The sequence below is a fragment of the Mesoplodon densirostris genome, chromosome 9 (assembly GCF_025265405.1).
Source record: "Mesoplodon densirostris isolate mMesDen1 chromosome 9, mMesDen1 primary haplotype, whole genome shotgun sequence".
In the NCBI taxonomy this organism is placed as follows: Eukaryota; Metazoa; Chordata; class Mammalia; order Artiodactyla; family Ziphiidae; genus Mesoplodon; species Mesoplodon densirostris.
In genome coordinates this window covers 105,608,957-105,623,166 of record NC_082669.1, presented here as the reverse complement: position 1 = coordinate 105,623,166, position 14,210 = coordinate 105,608,957, and the positions used below count along the sequence as shown (strand labels likewise).

Below are 14,210 nucleotides of genomic sequence, written 5' to 3'. Positions count from 1 at the left end.
ATAATTAATAGGCAAGAAATAGAGGGCCAAAAAACAGGAGCTATGGATATCTGAACCACTGCTTGCAGGGCACTGTTTTACAGTCTGCCTGTATCCTAGCAATAGTGAAGCTGGAATTGGTTCTGGAAAACTACTGTTTCAACAGCACAAATTATTTTCTTCTTATGTATTAGCATTCACAAAATATTTCTAGCTTTGAATAGGACACTCTCTAAAGTAGAAAAGTCCACCCAGATTAAAAAGGCAGAACCCATAATAGTGCGTCACAGGTTGCTTGATGGAGAGCCACACTTTGAACACCAATAATCATAAAGCCCTGGTAGCGTCTTGCTGCAAAATAGAATAGGACTGGCCTCAGAGATAATAGTCTCCATCCCCTGTTCTTGACTTACCATGCCATGCCTAAAACTACCATAGCAGGGCATAGCCCAGTTTGGCATGGAACTCTGTTTCTTATATAGGAATGCTGTTCCTCTACAACTCTTTGCAAACCTTTAGTCATGCAACAAACAATTACTGAGCACTGTGGGAAACAGAAGATGAATAAGAGTCTATTCACTGCCTTTCAAGAGCTTAAGCCTAGGAGGACAGGATTGTAAGAGAAGAAAATGAGAAAGAACATTATAAGGGGGGGAAATAAAACATAAGAGAGCATAACGTTGGATTTTCAGAAGGTGGGATGGAAAATTCACTCTACATTGAATAGGCAGCTCTATTCCATATGAATTTGGACTTGGTGTTATCCAGGCTACGAAGATGTTTCTTCTCCAAAGACTCTATAACCTACGTGGAGGTGGGGGTGGGTGATAAGATTCATGCGAGATACAATACTAGGCAGAATCTGATCCGTCATCAGAGTGATATGAAACGTACAGAAATGCGGAGACCAGAGTAGTTATGGGTAGACTATAAACAAAGGGCTTAATCAAGCTTAGAGCATTTTGCTTGGGCCTTAAAAAGAGAAGTTCTATTTTTATAATTAAAATATTGAAAACTGTTCCCAGCAGAGCAAGCAAGAAAGCAAGAAGGAAGAGTTAGAACCATGATCAGTGGGTGGGTGGCCCAGGGTTGTTCGGGTCTATTGCCAGAGCCATTTTCCTCTACAGGTGCCCAGGCATAGGCCTTAGCAGAAGGCATTTATATCCAAGAGTCCTGATTCTCCAGACCATGTGGGGAAGCAATGATACAGACACGCCAAAATTACATAAAGCTAAAAAACATCTTTGATACTTAATTTGGGATTTCAGTACTTATATGTCTCTGTGTGGTATATTTACCTTCTAAATTGTTGTGGGTTAACAGTAACTCAGCCTAACAGTGAAAGTAATTTACATCAGCTCATTATATCAATTAATTCAGGGGAAGTAGTACAGAGTGTACCGAGTCTCCAGGGGAAACCAGGCTGGAATCTAAGTGTGCTCTAAATAAGGCACAAATGAGAAAATCCACGTCAAATGATAAAAAATACTGGTGTGCACTTACACACACATAAGCGTTTAACAGTCAAGTGAGGTTAACTGAATATTTATAAAATTCAGTATTAAGTATTTCTTTAAAAGTGATCTTTTATATAAATAAAATGTTAATATTTTAATTTAAATGTTTGTTTCTTAATATTTATCTTTTGAAATTGACATTATCCGTATGTTGATTACTGGCATTTTAATTCCTAATGGTGAGAAATGTTTTATTTCTAAATCAAATTGATTCAAATATAATCTAAAACCATAATATTTTATCACTATATTAAAAAAAATGTTAGAACCAGTTACCAAGCAAAATAAAATCTGAATTACCCTAGCTTTCCCCTTCCTAATTATTTATTTCTTCTCTTGTGCTCCTATGGAACCATTTGTATATGCCCAATATACCATCATCATATTGTTCAGTAATTATTGTTTGAGCATCTGTCTCTTCTAAACTGAGACTCCGCAGTGAGGGATTTTGATTTTTTGATTCTTAGCATGACAAGGCATATAGCCCACTCAGTAAATGCCTATTGACAGACTGAAGGAATGGATGAACACAACGTTAGAAATTTACATCAAGGAACTGAAGTAATTTCAGAGAAAATATCTTTTACTGTGAGAAATATAGATTATTCCTAGGTACAATATTAGTCTTAAATCCAAACTCTTGCTCTAGTGAACTAATTATTTTAGTAGGTCACAGGAAATGTATAATTTGTTTCATAGCATGTGCTAGCTTCAAGTTTGATTCACATCAAAAAATTAATCAAAATAACTTTGCTGCCACGACTTGAGAACTACTTGACCAGGATCAGGAACATACAGGGGAGAAGTTGGCAGGTGTCAATTTGTTTTGATCAAAGGACTCCGGAAGAAGTGATGCATTCAATCAACTCTGTTCTGAGGTAGCCCTGTTATTAGAGACTCTTCCAGCTGGAATCATTCTTTCTGTTTGTGGCAATGCTTTCCAAAATACTTTAGAACCGAAAAGCTGTATTTTGGAAATTCAAATATGTAACTATTACTTAATATAAAATCAGTATGAACAGAGTGGCTGTTTGGATGGATGCAACAACTCTATCCAGGGTTATGGATGACAGGTGCAGTTTTATTTTACCCAGAGTATCTCTTTTATTTCTATACTTGATTTTAATGGCAAAGCATTGAGAAAATTGGTATTCACAACTATAAGAAACTGAAAATTGTAACACATTTGTTTGTAGCAGCTCACTTTTTAGTCTATGGATACTAATTACTTAAATGGGGATGGTGGAAGAAATTTTATTTCAAATCTAAAAAATGTTAATCTGACAGCATAACTGAATGCACTGGTAGTCTTCAAAGCACCGTGAAGGTGCTGTATTTCTTTCTCTCTACAGTATTTAAAAATTAAAAGTTTTTTAAAAATTTATTTTATTGAAGTATAGTTGATTTACAAGGTTGTGTTAATTTCTGCTGTACAGCAATGTGATTCAGTTATACATATACTGTATATACATTCTTTTTCTTTATGGTTTATCACAGGATATTGAATATAGTTCCTTGTGGTATACAGTAGGACGTTGTTGTTTATCCATCCTATACATAATAGTTTGCATCTGCTAACCCCAAACTCCCAGTCCATCCCTCCCCCACCTCTCCACCCCTTGGCAACCACAAGTCTCTTCTCTATGTCTGTGAGTCTGTTTTCGTTTGTTAGACATGTTGATTTGTGTCGTATTTTAGATTCCACATGTAAGTGATATCATATGGTATTTGTCTTTCTCTTAGTATGATAATCTCTAGGTCCATCCATGTTGCTGCAAATGGCATTATTTCATTCTTTTTAATGACTGAGTAGTATTCCATTGTGTATGTACGTATATGTATATATGCATGTATGTTTGTATACACACACACACACATATATATATATATATATATATATATATATATACACCACATTTTCTTATCCAGTCATTTGTCAGTGGACATTTAGGTTACTTCCATGTCTTGGCTATTGTAAATAGTGCTGCTATGAGCATAAGGGTGCATGAAACTTTTTGAATTATAGTTTTGTCCAGATATATACCCAGAAGTGAGATTGCAGGATCATATGGTAACTCTATTTTTAGTTTTCTGAGAAACCTCCATACTGTTCTCCATAGTAGGTGCACCAATTTACATTCCAGCCAACAGTGTAGGAAGGTTCCCTTTTCTCCACACCCTCTCCAGCATTTGTTACTTGTAGACTTTTTCACGATGGCCATTCTGACCGATGTGAGGTGGTACCTCATTGTAGTTTTGATTTGCATTTCTATAATAATTAGTGATATTGAGCATCTTTTCATGTGCCTGTTGGCCTTCTGTATGTATTCTTTGGAGAAATGTCTAGTTAGGTCTTCTATTTAGGCCCATAAAATAGATAGTTTTAAATAAAATTCAAATCAAATCTTTGTGTTACCCTTCCAACTACATTTGGTTCTGGAGAACCCAATGTAAAATCCACAGTGCCAGCACAATGGCTTCAGAAATAGGCTCCCACAAAACCAAATCACAATTAACCGTGGAGTGTTTATCAGAAAAGCTAGCTGTTACTAAGATCCCAAGATACTGGTATGCAAAAGCAGTGTTTCTCAAAATTTTCTGTGCAGAGGAATCACTTGAAAATCTTGTTAAAAAGAAGACTCTGATTCCTTAGGTCTGGGGTGGAGTCTGAGATGCTCCTTGGTGATACTTACGCAGCTGGTCAGAGAACCAGCTTTAATTACAAGTCTCTAGGGATTTCCAGTTCGCTGCGGTAGGATCTCAAAAAATGAGCACACAAGAGAAGAAACAGCCCAAGAACGGAGGGTACAGAGGAGAGACAGCACGTGGAAAGGGAAAATTTGATCTATGCTGCCATTTCTCCTGAGACTGTACTTTTTTCATAGGCTCTCCTACCAATTTTTAATATGATGCATTCAGAGTGACAACATAATAATCTTTTAGTAATCTTTTTTAAACCTCATTTAGTAGGTTTAATCGTTTCAGAATCTGACTGCAGACCTCATGTAATTCATAGAAAGTGATCACTAACTATAAAGGCAGTTTCACTTCACCTTAAAATGAAGTTCCGTGTTCTCAATCTGAGTCAGCTGAGGTTTCCCACCTTCTTAGTTCTTATACAGAGGCCAATACTAGGATACTTGATTTGCTTTTAAATTAGTACAAATTTTATACTTAGACATTACATTTGCCTTGTTCTAAACTTTAGAAAGGAAAACTGCAGGTTACTTGTAGGATATTTTGTGAGCGATTGGAATTTATAAATTACCATCTCAGCATAAATGAGCTCCTGAATTTATGATTTTTCCCCTTCATCTCAGCTCCCAATTTTATTTTTGCTTATCAAGATAAGAAATTCAATTAGAAAGTTTGGTTTCTTTTTTTTTTTTTTTTGCGGTACGTGGGCCTCTCACTGTTGTGGCCTCTCCTATTGCGGAGCACAGGCTCCAGACGCGCAGGCTCAGCGGCCATGGCTCACGGGCCCAGCCGCTCCGCAGCATATGGGACCTTCCCGGACCGGGGCACGAACCCCTGTCCCCTGCATCGGCAGGCGGACTCTCAACCACTGCGCCACCAGGGAAGCCCAGAAAGTTTGGTTTCTTAAATGCTGTTTTTCATACTCCTGGCTCTCAGAGCTATTTCCACTGTCAAGGCAGAGTTTTCTTCTGCATTACCTTCAATATCAATCTCAACAATATTTTAGTACTTTTATTCTCACCCTAATTAGATTTTAATTTTATTTGAAGGCATACTCTCCATGGAGTATATATTACTGCCTTATATTTCTTCTGTTCAAACTGAAATTATATAGAGAAGTTATCATAATTTAGCAACTAATTTAGTATTTCATTACTACATAAGTTAGTTTCATAGTTGTATAACCAGAAAAACTAATGTTTAGGTATCACCTCACTCCAGTTAGAATGGGCATCATCAGAAAATCTACAAACAACAAATGCTGGAGAAGGTGTGGAGAAAAGAGACCGCTCTTGCACTATTGGTGGGAATGTAAATTGATACAGCCACTATGGAGAACAGTATGGACGTTCCTTTAAAAACTAAAAGTAGAATTGCCATATGACCCAGCAATCCCACTATTGGGCATATGCCCTGAGAAAACCATAATTCAAAGAGTCATGCACCCCAATGTTCATTGCAGCACTATTTACAATAGCCAGGTCATAGAAGCAACCTAAATGTCCATCGACAGACAAATGGATAAAGAAGATGTGGTACATATATACAGTGGAGTATTACTCAGCCACAAAAAGGAATAAAATTGGGTCATTTGCAGAGACATGGATGGACCTAGAGACTGTCATACAGAGTGAAGTAAGTCAGAAAGAGAAAAACAAATATCGTATATCAACGCATATATGTGGAATCTAGAAAAATGGTACAGATGAACCAGTTTGCAGGGCAGAAATTGAGACACAGATGTAGACAAAAAACGTATGGACACCAAGGGGGGAAAGCGGCGGGGCGGGGGTGTTGGATGGTGGTGGTGGTAGTGGGATGAATTGGGAAATTGGGATGGACATGTATACACTGATGTGTATAAAATAGATAACTAATAAGAACCTGCTGTATAAAAAAATTTAAATTAAATTAAAAAAAGAAAAACTAATGTTATATTGATGGTGCTCCTTCAACAAGCATTTATTTATGGAAATATTTAAATGCAGATATATTTACGATACCTCCTATATTATGCCCAAAATTTCCATTAAAACTCATCAAGTATCTTTGGTCCATATCTAACAATTGTACATTTTTACATTAACCATATAAATGATTAATTTTAGCCTTAGATAATATAAACATCTTAAAAATAATTTCTATTATAATAAATGTGAATTTATTTTGTTATAATTTTATAACATATTCCCCCAAATTTTATGAATATAACATCTTTTAAGGGATCATAGGCTCATAGGAGCATAGAGAGGTGCCAGATCATTAGTTCTTTTACCTGTTTCCAGGTACAACTGTATTTACTCTAAATAAATAACAGTAAACCCATTATAATCAGAACCTGCTCCAGTTACTGTAAAACAAACTATAGAAAAACGAAGAATAAAGCATGTTTTGTCCTTAAGAAATTGTATTCAGGGCCTCCCTGCTGGCGCAGTGGTTAAGAGTCCGCCTGCCGATGCAGGGGATACGGGTTTGTGCCCCGGTCTGGGAGGATCCCATATGCCGCGGAGCGGCTGGGCCCGTGAGCCATGGCCGCTGAGCCTGCGCGTCCGGAGCCTGCGCGTCCGGAGCCTGTGCTCCGCAACGGGGGAGGCCACAACAGTGAGAGGCCCGCATACCGCAAAAAGAAAAAAAAAAAAAAGAAATTGTATTCATTTTAAAAAATGTAATTAGCAAGTTAGGTCTCTCTATGCTTAATATTAAAAATACTGGTACAGGATTAAGGTAATATACTACTACTGTATGAGTATACTGAGGTTTTATGGAAAAGCTCACCTTTGAAAAGAAATATAGACTTAGCTTAGCCTGGAAGGTGGAGGAGCACCTTTCTACATGGGGTGAAAGCAGGGGCCTGTACCAGTATGAGTTAGTGTAAAATGTGATTATGAAATAATGGATTGTCAAATTTGGCTAGAGAAGAAAGTGTGCATTCAGGAGTGAGGATTATAGCAGAAAGTTTTGAATGTCTGACCAACAGCCTTTCCCCCTTTCTTCCTTCCTATCATAACCCTGATATTTTCAGGTATCTTCTCTCTTTCACGTGGCTGTGTGCTTTTGGAAGAGAGACAATCCTGGTCTCCAGGGGACAAAAAGTAAAGAACCAGTTTTCTCAATGAAGTCATTTAACCTGTTGTATGTTGTTCCCCCAAGTCTATGATCTGTTTCTGCTATAGCAATATAATTTATGTCTTGACAAAGAGCTAAAGATACCATTTTCCACACTCTTTTTAACTTAGGGGGCAGGTACTTTTTTTATCCTCTTCATCTCCTTCCTGTGAAGAACTATAATGGTGATACCTGGAACAGACATCTCAGAACACAAGAGGATGGCACAGGAAAATTATTAGGAGACTGGGTTCCAGATAACATACCAGCCCTGGGCCACCTACCCAAATGTTTTTATGAAAAAGAAATAGATTGGGCTTCCCTGGTGGCGCAGTGGTTAAGAATCCGCCTGCCGATGCAGGGGACACGGGTTCGTGCCCCAGTCCGGGAAGATCCCACATGCCGCAGAGCGGCTGGGCCTGTGAGCTATGGCCGCTGAGCCTGCGCGTCCGGAGCCTGTGCTCCGCAACGGGAGAGGCCACAACAGTGAGAGGCCCGCATACCACAAAAAAAAAAAAAAAAAAGAAATAGATTTATGTTATTTTGGTCTTTGTTGCAATAGCAAATACATCTTAACTAATACAGACCTTCAGTTAATCTACCCTGAGGTTGCCCTACATCTATTCTTTTGATGGCTACTGTTGTTTAAGTCATTATGTGTTGTCTTATATTACTTGCAACTGAAAACAGCCAAACCAACAGATATTAAATTTATGAACCTAGGTTGAGTTCAGGTCATAAAGTGTGCTGTTTATTAAGTTAGGGATTTTCCTGAAGAATATAACCTTGTTTATTCATTTAATGTGTATTTACTGAGTGCTTATTATGTATAATAATCTATGCTGCTTAATTAAGCTTTCTAAGCAAGAAGTTTAATTGCAAGAACCAATATTTATAGGATATTGTGTGAGGAGGTGCAGTCCATCCACTCCCCAAGAGATTCTAAACTTTATCCACAGGAAAATAAAGCCAGACCATCAGAGAAATGCATGGTGGAATGGTATTATTTTGACCCCTAATAGGATGACTTTCACTAACTCTGGGATTTAGAACATTTTTTTCCTAGCAATGAGAGGCACTGGAGACTCTTAAAAAATAAACTTACTTGATAAGTAGACATTTTAAGACATTAAACTAGTAAGAATATGCAGGATAGATGGGAGAGGAAAAACTAAAGGCAAAAAGATCAACTAAACAGCTGTTTTAATGCCCCAAGTAAAGTATCGTAAAATTCTGAAGTAGAATGAGACTGTGAAGAAACAAAAGGATTAAAGAGACTATATTATTAGCTGATTACTTGGAAGTAAATCAGTTAAAAATGCCTGATATTCTGCGTTTAGGAAACAGTGACAGTGACATTTTCAGTTTGAGGCAATAACTTTTCTTATATAACTAAAGGTAGGTAAATTTCAAACTCTATCAAAACTTTTAAGACAGTAATTTTTAAATTTAAACTCATAATTTAAAAAAAAAGTTCCCCAAATGAACTAAATTTAGAATGGCTGTATGCTGTACTCCTCCAAAAAATGTCATTAAGTTTTATCTCAGTTTCATCTCCTTTAGTGGGGGAAAAGATAATGAATGACAAGGACAACAAAAAGGAGATATAAGAAACACTGTGTCAGAAAAGTAAATTCTCTGCAGAGTAGGAACTCATACACTGAGCTACATGTTTTAAGTATCAAGTTTGAATTACATGTTTCTTATCCATAAATTCTTTTTTTTTTTTTTTTTTTTTTTGCGGTACGCGGGCCTCTCACTGCTGTGGCCTCTCCCGTTGCGGAGCACAGGCTCCGGACGCGCAGGCTCAGTGGCCATGGTTCACGGGCCCAGCCGCTCCACAGCATGTGGGATCTTCCCGGACCAGGGCACGAACCCATGTCCCCTGCATCGGCAGGCGGACTCTCAACCACTGCGCCACCAGGGAAGCCCATCCATAAATTCTTACCCATGGATTGTTTCTTTCAGTGTTAGGTCTTTGTTCACTAACTGTAGAGGCAGACTGAGAAAAGTTTAGGGCTAGGCATAACCTAGGAGAGAAAGCGGCTATGCAGGGAAATGTAGGCAAGAGGGAGGAAGATGCGAGAGAGAAAGCGGAAGAGAGGAAGATATTCAAGGTGCCTAAATCTTGTTGGGAGAATGTCAGCATAAACATTTCTAATGAGAAATTATAAAAGTCACTAAAATTCTAATACTTATGTGGAAAATATACACAAGAGCCAGGAACACTCTGAAATTGGTGCATAACAGGGTAAGATGATCCCTAGTGAATAATAAGACATTTAATAGGTCTATAATAAGTAGAAATTAATATTGGTGCATTAAGACAAAGACAGACCAATAGAATAAAAATGAGAATCCAGAAATAAATACACTGGCATATATAAATTAAATATATTAACAGTGGCATGTTAAATCAGTGGGCAAAATGGATTACTTAATAAATGATTAAGACAGCCAGCTACTCATTTGAGAAAGAATAAAGTCCCCTACTTCTTGACACCAGAATAAATTCCACATGAAGCTTTTAAACATGAAAAGGCAATTAAAAAATAATAAAGTATGAAGGAGTTCATTTTGTAATCGGTAACTATAAGAGGTATTTCTAATGAAGACACAAAACCCAGAAACTATAAAGTGAAGATTAATAGATTTAACTACATAAAATTTAAAAAGATAAGATATCTTGCATGGTCAAACATAACCAAGTTCAAAGGCTAGTAACACACTGCAAAAACTTTTTAATATATCAGACAAAGAGCCAATTTCTTTATGATATAAAGAATCCTTATGAATCAATAGGAAATAATTCAGGTAAAACATGAGCAAAAGGCATGCATGAATGGGGCTGTTCACACACACAAAAAAAATACACATGACTTTTAAACATACAGAAAAGTGTTCAATGTCATTCAAAATCAAGGAAGTATAAATTAAATTTCAGTGAGATTCATTGATATCTCTCTGATACTTAAGAAAAGGCCTTTTTAAGTTCTCCTGATCAGAGTGTAAACTGCTTGCAGGGTTACCTGGCAAAATCTATTAATTTCAAATTTTGACTCAGCTAATTTATTTCTAAGAATTTATCCCACAGGTATACTAGTACACTTTCACATAGTCATGTTTATAATGTCTACTGCAGCATTATTTATATCAGCTAAAAACTGGAAAAAAAGATATTCGTGGGTTAAGGAACTCACTAATAAATTAATGCAATAATATAATGAAACCCCTGGAAGCTGTTAAAAGGACAAGGCAGATCTATGTGAACTGACAAGATGCAATCTCTAAGATATAGTGTGGGCGTGAGAAAGCAAGATGTATAGACCAGTGTTTATAACATGCCTCCTTTGTTTTAAATGCTGATTGCTGTAGTTGTCATATGAATAGTGAAGTGATTATGATGATATATGAAGGTCAGAAATCTTCCATTTGCAGTAAGTCAGAGAAAGACAAATACTGCATGGTTTCATGTATATGTGGAATCTAAAAACACTGGACTCACAGACATAGAGAGTAGATTGGTGGTTGCCAGGGACAAGCGTTGGGAGTTGCAGTTAATAGGTGAATGTGGTAAAAGGGTACAAATTTCCAGTTATGAGATGACTAAGTACTGGGGATCTAATGTACAATATGGTGACTATAGTTAACAATACTCTACTGTATACTTGAAAGATGCTAAGAGTGTAGATCTTACAAGTTCTCTCCACACTAACAAAAGAAAAAAAAAAGAGCATGTGAGGTGATGGATGTGTTAATTTACTTCATTGTAGTAATTATTTCACAGTATATATGTATATCAAGTCAACATGACGTACACCTAAACTCATACAGTGTTAAATACCAGTTATGTCTCAATGCAGCTTGGTGGGGGGGTGGAGGGATTGTTTGTCACTCCAAGAATCACTCTCAATCTTTCTGCACCCTGCTCTCAGCTCCATGAAGCAGATACACTGAGAAATCCTAACCCTCTGACTTCACACTGGGTTTGACCAATGGAAGTCCATGGCAGGAGTCTGGAGGAAGGGTGAAGCGTTCGCTCAGAGTATTCATTTTCCTGGTTCTCTCCTTGTGACGTTGCCTCAGTCTGGCGTGTCCTTTGACTGAAGGTCACATCTCCTCTCAGGTCTGCCCTGTGTTACACTATATACTTCTGCGTTCTCTAGCCTCGCTCTCCCCTCATCCCTGTGAGCTTAAGAGTGGTGCTGGCTCTGCTGCTGCTAGTCCTGGGCTGTTCCTACATGATCCCGTGCAGTTCCCCACGTCCCTTGTAATTAACCATTTGTAAATAAGCTTTCTTCGAATTATCTTACATTGGTCAGCTCTTTCTTCTTGGCACTCTGATACAAGTAAAAATGGAGAAAAAAATATATATGTACATACACACATACACCTAAAGAAGACATAAATATTGTATGTGAACAGAATATTTCCAAAATAAATACTTTAGATTCTATAGCAGTGGTTTCCATGAGTAGGACCTGAGATGAAGGGAAAGCTTATATTTCACTATATGCCCTTTTGTATTACTAAACAAAAGTTAAACTATAGGTGCTTATTATTTTCTCTATTAAGACAAATTCCTCAAATTGAAAAAAAATAAGGAACCGGTTTGGACCATCCACATAATGACACAGCTAGAGCAGGAGAACTTCCCAGGTTTCTGCCACCATGTGAAAGGGCCACATCTGTATACGTGTGCTCCGCATCCTGTCTCCTCGGGCTTTTTCAAGGACATAACACACTGAGTCACTATTTTCTCCAGAATTATCAACTTTTTCCTCTCCTGAATCATTCCCCTCAATACACAGCCATCCATTTCACCTAAAACAAATCTACAAAACTCTCCTTTTGACCCCATATCCCCCTGCAATTCCTGACTGGATTTATTTATTCAACTGATTTTTTTAATCCATTTATCTAATCCGTTTAACAGCCAAACTTCTTCAGTATTTTTTTAAGCAAGTTCTTTCCACTTCAATCAGCTCCAATATAAAATCCACTCCCATCTGTCCACAGAACTCCTTTTGTCAAGGTATGCACAATCCCAAGTTCCCAGCCTATGGATGTACTTGAACTCACAATATTGGTCTGAGCTAAGCCCCATTTCGTGGCTCCACCTAAACTGCCCTGACTATTAGATGTTGGAGTTCTTTGCAAGGCTCATCACTTGGTTCTGTCTGTCTAGAATGCCTCCAAGCTTGAATTTTGAGTTGAGAGTTCAGATCAGCGTATCTAACTGGCTCCTTGACATACCTACTTGGGTGTATCAGAGGCATCACAATATTAGTGTGACCAGACATATATTTTGATTTTACTCCTAACTTTCTTACCCCCACTGTTCAATCTCATTGCAGTAAATGGCACACCTTCTATCCTGTCACTCATATCAGAAAACTGGAAGGTGTTCTTTCTACCACTTCTTCATCAATCATTAACAAAGCTTCATGAATTAAACTTCAGAAACTTGCCTCAAATCTGTCCACTTTTCTGTGTCTCTACCACCCCAATTCAAGCCACCATCACCTTTTACCTGAACTACTTGTCTCCTTACTCCTCTATCTACCCTTCTCCATTCTTGCCTTGCTTGAATTCACCATCAACAAAATGCCAAAGTGATCTTTAACACCATGTCACCCTACTGCTTAAAACCCTCTGATGGGAGTCTCACTTCACTTTTGAAACACTGGAGCTTCTGCACAATCTGCTCTCCTGCTTCTCTGCTGCCACCTCATCTCATGCTCCCCTTCCTCTCCCATCTTCTAGTGACATCTGCCCTTCTGCTTCTCCAGTGGGCTCTTTCCTTAGTGTCTCTACACACACACTGCCTTTTTTCTAATGCAGCTTTTCATCAATTTTACACACAAAAAATTTCGTTTCCTTTAGCTCTCACCTTAAATGTAATTTTTCAAAGTGGTCTCTTCTGACTTTCCAATCTGAAGTGGTCACCACCCTCATCTTCACCAGCACTTTTTTTTTTTGCTTTCTTTTTCATCTATCACAGTTTCTAATTATATACCTATTGGTTTTTTTGTGTGTTGTGAGGATTCCTCCATTGAATGATATCTTCCATGGTGGTAGGGACTATGCCTGTTTGTTTACCACTCTTTATCCATTGCCTAGAATTCTGTCTGGTATTGAGCAGGTGCTCAGTAAATAATCATTGAATGGATTTTGAATAAATGAATATCAATCAGTTTGACTAGAAATGGCTTTCAGAACCATTTTGCTAGTATATGAATGCATAGAAACAGGGAATGTCTCAGGCTGCTGCATTTTAAGCAAGTTTTGGATTATCTATTCCATTTCTCTCAAATCCAACATATAAACATTATACCATTAAACAATAAGTTAAATTGTCTGACCAAAGGCTTTACATAATTTCCACATCTACCAGAATGCTATTTCATTTATATATGAAAAAATAACACATCTAACATAAGCCCTTTAATCTGAAAATTAGTGAAGACTTTATGTATTGCTATAACTGTTAGAATAGCAAGTCTGAACTTGGAGAAACCCACTAGTCAAGCAAAGATAGTATACTTACAAGTTAATCAATTTACAAAAAAATACCAAAAGTATGATAAAATAATAGTTAATACAAAAATGAAGCCCCATAAATTTACAGGTTTCTTTTATTAAAGAAAGTAACAGCATGAGTAACTTGAAAGGATACTATAAAATTGTTTTGTTATTAGATTAGGATGATTAAATATTTTAAACAAAGTGTTATTATTAATAAAGTTACCATGAAAACAATAGTTAAATTATTTTACAGTTTATGTTTCCAAAGGAATACAAGCAGTTATCATTATTTTTTTAAAAACTGATGTAAGTTTAACAAATAAGAAAAATTTACACAAAAAATAATACTATTTGAAGGACAATGTCTTTTTTAATGGGTTCACC

The 14,210-nt window shown here is 37.1% G+C and overlaps 1 protein-coding gene across 1 annotated transcript in view; it reads right to left on the bottom strand.

The window, feature by feature from the left end:
• CNTNAP2 (contactin associated protein 2) overlaps positions 1-14,210 on the bottom strand; it is a 1,481,544-nt gene that overhangs the window by 813,767 nt on the left and 653,567 nt on the right. The window lies entirely within an intron of this gene.